The sequence below is a fragment of the Carassius auratus genome, chromosome 8 (assembly GCF_003368295.1).
Source record: "Carassius auratus strain Wakin chromosome 8, ASM336829v1, whole genome shotgun sequence".
NCBI lineage: Eukaryota > Metazoa > Chordata > Actinopteri > Cypriniformes > Cyprinidae > Carassius > Carassius auratus.
In genome coordinates, this window is record NC_039250.1 from 12,168,315 (window position 1) to 12,177,052 (window position 8,738).

An 8,738-nucleotide genomic window follows, 5' to 3' on the forward strand; every position below is an offset into this window, starting at 1 on the left:
CACCATGTCAACCACCCTCTACACTCTACAACACTCTAGAAATCACATAACCCAGGCAACCATTTAAAACACTCTAGCAATCACATAGCAACACCATGTCAACCACCCTCTACTCTCTACAACACTCTAGCAATCACATAGCAACACCATGGCAACCATACAGAACACGCTAGAGATTGCATGGCAATACCTTGGCAACCATATAGAACACTCTAGCAATCGCATAACCCTGGCAACCATTTAGAACACTCAAGTGATTGCATAGCAACACCTTGGCTACCACTCAGAACACTCTAGTGATCGCATAACCCTGGCAACCATTTAGAACACACTGAAACCAACACTCACTGTTAATTAGAATAATGGGCACATAATTTGTGCTGCTAAGACTTCCAAGTAACCCCTTTAAATATTTCTTTACAATTTATAGTATTGTATGAATATTGTCCAACTGTAAATACAGTGCAAGTTATTTACACTCATTTACATCCTTCTCTTCACTCTCTGAGGCAGCAGTCTCAAAACTCATCCTTTCTAATCACCCTACTACTTGCCCGCTTGATCCTATTCCATCTCATCTTCTTCAAGCCATTTCTCCTGCAGTTATACCTGCACTCACTCACATCATCAACACTTCCCTCCACACTGGTGTTTTCCCCTAATCATTTAGACAGGCACGTATAACTCCACTGCTTAATAAACCCAACCTCAACCCATCTCTTTTAGAGAACTACAGACCAGTTTCTCTTCTTCCCTTCATTGCAAAAACACTTGAAAGAGCTGTGTTCAAACAAGTCTCTACATTTCTCGCACTCAACAATCTCCTTGACAGCAACTAATCTGGCTTCAGAAGTGGACATTCAACTGAGACGGCCTTGCTCTCAGTTGTTGAAGCTCTAAGACTGGCAAGAGCAGAATCCAAATCTTCAGTACTTATCCTGCTTGATCTGTCCGCTTCTTTTGACACAGTTAATCACCAGATCCTCCTATCAACCCTACTGGCAAAGGGCATCTCAGGAACCACACTTCAATGGTTTGAGTCTTACCTATCAGACAGGTCCTTCAAGGTATCTTGGAGAGGTGAGGTGTCCAAGTCTCAACATCTAACTACTGGGGTGCCTCAGGGCTCAGTTCTTGGACCTCTTCTCTTCTCTGTCTACATGGCATCATTAGGTTCTGTCATTCAGAAACATAGCTTTTCATACCACTGCTATGCTGATGACACTCAACTCTACCTCTCATTCCATCCTGATGATCCGATGGTAGCTATTCGCATCTCAGCTTGTCTAACAGACATTTCTTCCTGGATGATGGACCATCACCTTCAACTCAACCTTGCCAAGACAGAACTGCTTGTGATTCCAGCAAACCCATCGTTCCATCACAATTTCACCAATTTCAAGTTAGGCACTTCAACAATAACTCCTTTAAAAACAGCTAGAAGCCTTGGAGTTATGATTGATGATCAGCTGAGTTTCTCAGACCACATTGCTAAAACGGTCCGATCCTGCAGATTTGCTTTATTCAACATCAAGAAGATCAAGCCCTTTCTTTCGGAACATGCTGCATAACTCCATGTTCAAGCTCTTGTTCTGTCCAGGCTGGACTATTGCAATGCCCTCTTGGCAGGTCTTCCAGCCAATTCTATCAAACCTTTACAGTTAATTCAGAACGCGGCAGCAAGATTAATTTTTAATGAGCCAAAAAGAATACACGTCACACCTCTGTTTATCAATTTGCACTGGCTTCTAATAGCTGCTCGTATAAAATTCAAGGCATTGATGTTTGCCTACAAAACTACCACTGGCTCTGCACCCATTTACCTAAATTCATGACTTCAGACTTATGTGCCCTCTAGAAGCTTGCGTTCTGCAAGTGAACGTCGCTTGATTGTGCCATCTCAAAGAAGCACAAAGTCCCTTTTACGGACTTTTAAATTAAATGTTCCCTCCTGGTGGAATGACCTCCCCAACTCAATACGAGCAGCTGAGTCCTTAGCCATCTCCAAGAATCGGCTTAAAACACATCTCTTCCATCTTTATTTTACCCTCTAACTTTATCACTCAATATTCTAATTCTATTCTTAAAAAATTTAACTACCTTCCTTTTTGTATTCTATTTTTATTTTCATTTATTATGCAATTATATATATGTGTGTATGTGTAAAGACCTCTAACTAGCTTGGTCTATTCTTTTTTTATTCTGTTTTCTTTTTATTTATTATATTATTTAAAATCCCATGCTACGTGTACTGTGTTAACCTGAGACTTGTTATAGCACTTATATATCATTGCTCTTTTTGTTGTTTTTGATTGCTTCCACTGTCTTCATCTGTAAGTCGCTTTGGATAAAAGCATCTGCTAAATTAATAAATGTAAATGTAAATAGTTCTGTCTCCTAGGATAAAAGTGAAGTGGAAATAAAAATCAATAATAGACTGAATAGTTCCATGATAATATGTCTGTAACATTTATTACTCTCGTCTTTTAAGTCTAAAGGCACTAGGTATATGTGTGTGACATTAATAAATAATTGTGAAAATTAATATAGTTAAATTTATGAAATAAATTAGTAATATTAGTTTTATTACATACTAAATTGAATGATGTTTCTCTTCTTAGCATTCTTTGTTGGGCTTCAGAAAGGCCAACATATATTTAAACATTATTATTAAGAGTAATTGATATCGACTAGGGCCCGGTTTCCCGATAACGCTCACTCTTAGCGTGCTAAGAAGACCTCGAAAGATATATCTTACCAAAGTTGTTTATGTTCCTAAGTGTGTTCCCCGAAGTGTCCGTTAGGAAGCTCTTAGCACGCTGCCTCTTACGTCCGACGTTACAAGAGCGCTGTCCAAAGTGAGGGTGCTGAATTAGTTGGCATGGATTGCTCATGTATCGATTTTCCACTTCACGCGATGGTGCAATACAGGGTTAAGAAAGACAACACGTTCAATGCAAATGAAATATTCCTCAAATTATTATAGTAACATTTATTTTAACATATTTTAAGTTATCAGTAGAATATAGACTATAAATTAAATTATCAAATGGTCAGTAATATGTTCTCACGATATGTTGTGACGGAGACGAACCCGGTATCCCTCGCTAATCATCCATCCCGTTGTTGTGCCACTCGTGCCGCTTCTTGACATGGGTTTAACGACTAAAAAATATGTAATACACTTTTATATTAATGGTAAGGTACTTTACAAACAGAATTGATTGGCAAGCAGCTGTAGTTACTTCTGTTTAATGCAGTATTTGGTTAATGTTTTCAATAAAAAGCAACCTATCTACAATGAACAGAGAGAGACAGAGTTAGATACAAAATATGCTGTGGAAGCAACGTAAAAAGGGGCACCAAGCCTTTCGTCAGAGGAAGTTGAAGTTTTGCTGGACATTGCCACCAGATCGGAGATCACACCCATATGGTCCACACCGAGGTCTTGCATAGACTGTAGCCCTCTCCCTCGACCTCAATGAATGTCTCTATAGCAAAAAAAAAAAAAAAAAAAAAAGAAAGAAAGAAAGAAAAGTAGTGCTGGGCTTCAGGGCTTAAAGCCAAATTTCGCCGCGTTAACCTGGCAAACGCAGGTCTGAGAAGGTCCAGCAGCTCCATTATGAGCTGTCTTGGGAGGCGAATTTTTTTTTTTAAATATAGCCTCGGCAGGAAAAATGTCAAAAGGGCTTAAGTTTTGCCGAATAAAAAAAAATTGACATGGACTAAACGGCTCCGCGTCTGGCTCCGTCTTTGATTCAATACAAGGACACGTTCGCTGCCATAGTCAATATAGTTGGTCGCTTACTGGAACCCACCATGCCATTTATAGATCTTAGCCATTTAGAGACAAATTGTTTGCCAGATTTTAATTATCCAAAAATTGATTGTCAATTTGCTTTAATTACATTACGAAAAAGCCTAGGCTAATTACCACCATATTAGTTCTGATCCCACATAAAGTCAACTTCATAAATAGGCCTGTATCCATTGCGAACATAATTTATTATGAGTCTTAAAAAATAACATAAAATCATTGTTAAGCCACAACATTATCAACATACCATAGTTTGACTTGTACTGCGCTGCGCTGGTTTCTAAAGACTGCTGTACAGTAGCGTCTTGAGCTCAAACAACGCTAAGAGAGAGCTTACGAATGGTCCAGACCAACCTTACGAAAGTATGACTTACAGAAGATATACTTAGCGTAGAAACGTGTCGGGAATCGTACCATAAGGTTAAGAGAGAGGTTAAGGAACAGGTTAAGAACTACTTAGCGATAAGAAAGTTTTGGGGAACCGGGCCTAGAACTTTAATGTTTCACCAAATTAAGCTCAGATCTTCAGGCTCGTCTGACTCATTGCTGTATAACTGGTCAGAATTAACTTCCCAAAAAATCTGAGTGACTTTTGTTACCCGAGCAATGAAGGCCTTAACACTTAATGTCCACTAGAAGGGGCGACAGGATTTCTATTTACAATAGTTTAAGTGACAAATATCGGTATATACATGAATTTCATGTGTACTGCCATTAATATGCCATATCTGTGTACAAGAATAAACTTCACACTTCAAGCTGTACAACTACTTAAAACTTCCCAATCTGGCTTTTTCAACCTAACTCCAAATTTATTTTAAGATATAGTTTATTCACACATTCAATGTTTGTCCATCTGGAACTTTTATTTTTCATGAGCTGTATATTTTAAGATGTACTAGGTGTTGATAAGTCACATGCAAATAATATAAAGAGCTTTGAGATTTTTTTTTTTTTAATCGTTATTGAATTCTAAATAGTAAATGAAATGATCAAAACGTACACGGACCAGACGGGCTTTGGTTCCTACTAGTGATTTGATTGGACAGCCAATCACAATTGACCTTTAATTTTCCGATTGATTGATTTTGTGGCACACTTGTAACGCTGTTGTAAGTTGAGCGAGCGTGTGTCAAGAGTTGAGCGCGCACAAAATTAAGAATGAAGAGCACGGAATCGTTCTTTCTTTGCTCAATCGATTTTTTTTTTTTTTTTTTTGCGATTGTTAATTTCTGTTCAAAATATAATGTAATGTGCTTGCAAAATATAGTTCTCTGTGCTCAGAACGTCACATAGAAACACCATGACAACCAGCCAGAACACTTTTGCGATCCCATAACCTTGGCAACCATCTAGATTCTAGAACATTCAATAGATCTCATAGCAACGCCTTTGCAACTACCTCTCTAGAGATCACATAGCCTTGCAACCACCCAGAACACTCTAGCAATCACATAACCCTGATGACCTTCTGGCTCATTCACTATTCCCTACATTAGGTCACTTATTCAGTTCACTTGAAGGAGTGAATAAAAACAAGTGAGTGATGAGTACATCAAGTGCAACGGAAGGACTGACAATTTTGCATAGTTTGTGCAGCTGTTTAATAATCATTTAAAACTGGCAGCTCCAGTAGTAATATTAAAGGATTTAAATTAAACTCTGTCGTGGAAATGATGTATAGACTCTGATTTAATAATTGAATAAAGAAATGAATTTGTACCTGTGTATGGTAATGACTGGATGAATGATTCAGCAGTGGGCACCATTTTCTGGCGAGACGTGCGACTCTCGTACACTCATTATTGCTTTGCATTGTGGGATTTAATGAGTGTACTTGAAAACCACTAAAAATAGATAGCCCTTTTTCAGGGTATAGGAGGCGATTTCAGATAAAGCCTAGAACATTCTCAATATTGCGTAGCATCATCTTGTTAACTACCTAAAACATGGATCATCAAATCTGGACCTCGAGCTCTACTTTCCTCCAGAGTTTATCTCTAACCCTAATCAAACACACCTGAACATGCTAATCAGTGTCCTCAGGATCATTAGAAAATCTCTAACAGGTGACTTTAAGCAGGGCTGGAGCAAAACTCTGCAGTGCATTGGACATCAGGGCAAGATCTGAGGAACCTTGATCTAGAACATTCTCAATATTGCATAGCAACACCTTGGCAACCACCCATAACACTCTAGCGATCCCATAATCGTGCAACCATTTAGAACACTCTAAACTCTAAACACTCTAAACTCTAAACACTCTAAACTCTAAACACTCTAAAACAGAGATCGCATAGCAACGCCTTGGCAACCAGAACACTCTCACAAAACATTGACATTCTAATTATTACGTAGCCAGGCACTTTTTAGGGGGGGCTTTTTAGTTTCACAGACAAAGTTTAAGCCTTGTTCCAGATGCATGTTTGAGCTCTTTTAACAGAAAGCAACTTTCAACTGACATACTATCTTAATAAATAAATAATATAATAATATTCTAATAATAAATCCTCCCCCGGCTCCACGGTGGGTGACTAGAATCTAAACCCGTGGGTTATAATGTTGAGTGGGCAGATGAGAGCGGGTGAGATGAACGTTTACACCGGTGAGTCAGTGAAGAAACACTCAATTCAGAGCTTTGAAGAGAGAGAGGAAGATCAGAGATTTACAGACAAATCAAATTTCCCCCCTTCTTCATGTAAGAGAGAGAAAGAGTGAGAGATGGAGAGTCAGAAAGAGGGGTAACAACAAAGAATGAGATGTGGAGGGGCACTCGAGCAGAAAACAGACGTTACGAGTTGGTCATATTGATCCAGAGCTACGGAGGCTGATTTGACTCATTCTCCTGGGAACAGAAGAACAGATTCCTCCAGTTCAGCTCATCTGATTTTAATCATTTACGGCAAGATAAAGTTCACCCGTAGATGGAAAAAGAAAGGTAAAGAATATAAAAAAATAGGACAAAACTGGTTGCAAGGTACTTGCCAAGCTACACAAGCTTTGTTGGATGAATATCACAAAGCTTTTCAAGAACATGTTCGGGTCATATTTCATCTAGAAAAAAAATTTATAATAGAAAAAAAATTATTTTGCTTTAAAAAAAAATTATTTTTTCGTTTGCATTTTTCATATTTTTCTAACATTTTTTTCACATACAAATTCAATACAAATCTTTTTTTTTCTAATGCAAAAGTTGCTTTTTCATATATACAAAATTAAAATACTATATAATTAGTAAAGTATTGATCTATCATGATTGTAACTTACTGTATGTATTTATTTTTGACATTTAAAAAAAAATATATAATCATAATATATATATATATATATATATATATATATATATATATATATATATATATATATATATATATATATATATATTCACTGTTTGCAACTTCACAAAGTAAAATAATCAGATAATTTGTTCATTTCCATATAACTTCATAGTTTCATATAACAAAATTCATCGATCTGGTTCTAGGCCTACTGTAAGTTTACTTGTAGCAAAAAAGTTATGAACTTTTCAGTCACAGCACACACAAATGCATTAAATATTCATGTATGATTAAGTAGGCTGATATGGATTTCTGTATTAGTCTACATTTTTACACATGAATATTAATATACAGTATATCTCAATTGTCTGGACACAATTTTAGGTTACGCCTGAATGTGCTCGGAGTTATTCCCTTATATAGGCATACTTCACCTTTAAGCACTTTTGCTCATATGTGGGATATTAGACTAGCGATGGTATGATACCAGCAGGCTTTGATTCTGATATTGGTTAGAGATCATAACGCTCAACTTAGGAATTAAATGAGTAACGCATTAACACACTCATGTTACGTGTGGTTTGTGTGACTCGATTCAGAAGTTACATTACTGAGTAGGTATTCCAGTTCAGAGAACAAATTTGCTTGCAAAGCCTCATGGGACGCACACACTCGCCTCTCTCAGCTTGCAACAGAAAAAAATTCTCAGAATTCTGAAATTTCCCAAAATTCGACACAAACACAAAACAAATCGATATTTGCCATCAATAATAATAAAAAAAAAAATTCTGACATTCATTTCTTTTTAAATAACAAATTGCTAATTTTTAAAACTGTATTGTAGCTTTTTCAGCGAGAAAATATTTAGATTTTTTTTCTTTAAAAATAAAAAAAATATTTCAAGAAAAAGCTGTGCTCAGATGGAAATATAGCTGACGATCATCCACTGCGGTGGTCAGCAAGGACTTCCACTGGCCTTTTTTGCAGAAGTGAGTCGATATTTTCCGTCAAGACATTTCTTACTTCCCTTTTCAGAATAAAGTTAATATTGTGCTAGAATACATCACGTCCTGCAGTCACCTCTCAGCAAATACCAGATCTCAAATAGCACAGTTCTGATTTGGGACAGAAGGAATATGGATGGAAAAACTAATAATGGAGAGGTGAAATGCCATCTGAAACATCGGTTAGACTTTCAGTTAAAAAACAAGATGATTGTGATCTCTGAAGAAGGGGGAAAAGTACAGTCTCTTTTCTTCTGAAAATGAAACTGGGGGTGATCAAGCTAAAGAAGAAAAAAAAATAAAAAATTTCCCCAAACGGCCGTGTTGATTTCGCTTATTCCAGGAAACCCAGTGAGTGTGACACATGCAGGTCACAGGTCTCTAAAGCTGTGGCTTCTGTCGTATATGACAGGGAAATCAGTGAGAAAAGCACTCCCTGCTAACAAAGTGTGCTTGTTTACACTGGATCCCTCAATAGGAAAGATGCATCATGATCACAGTTGTCCTCATCAGCTGTCGCCTCGCCTTCCAAAAAAAAAAAAAAAAAAAAGAAAAAAAGTGAGCTGATGTTGCATTTTCAGAATCGAGATTGCTTCATTTCCAGTGAGGAAACGGTTTCTCTCTTCACAGAAAAGTAAA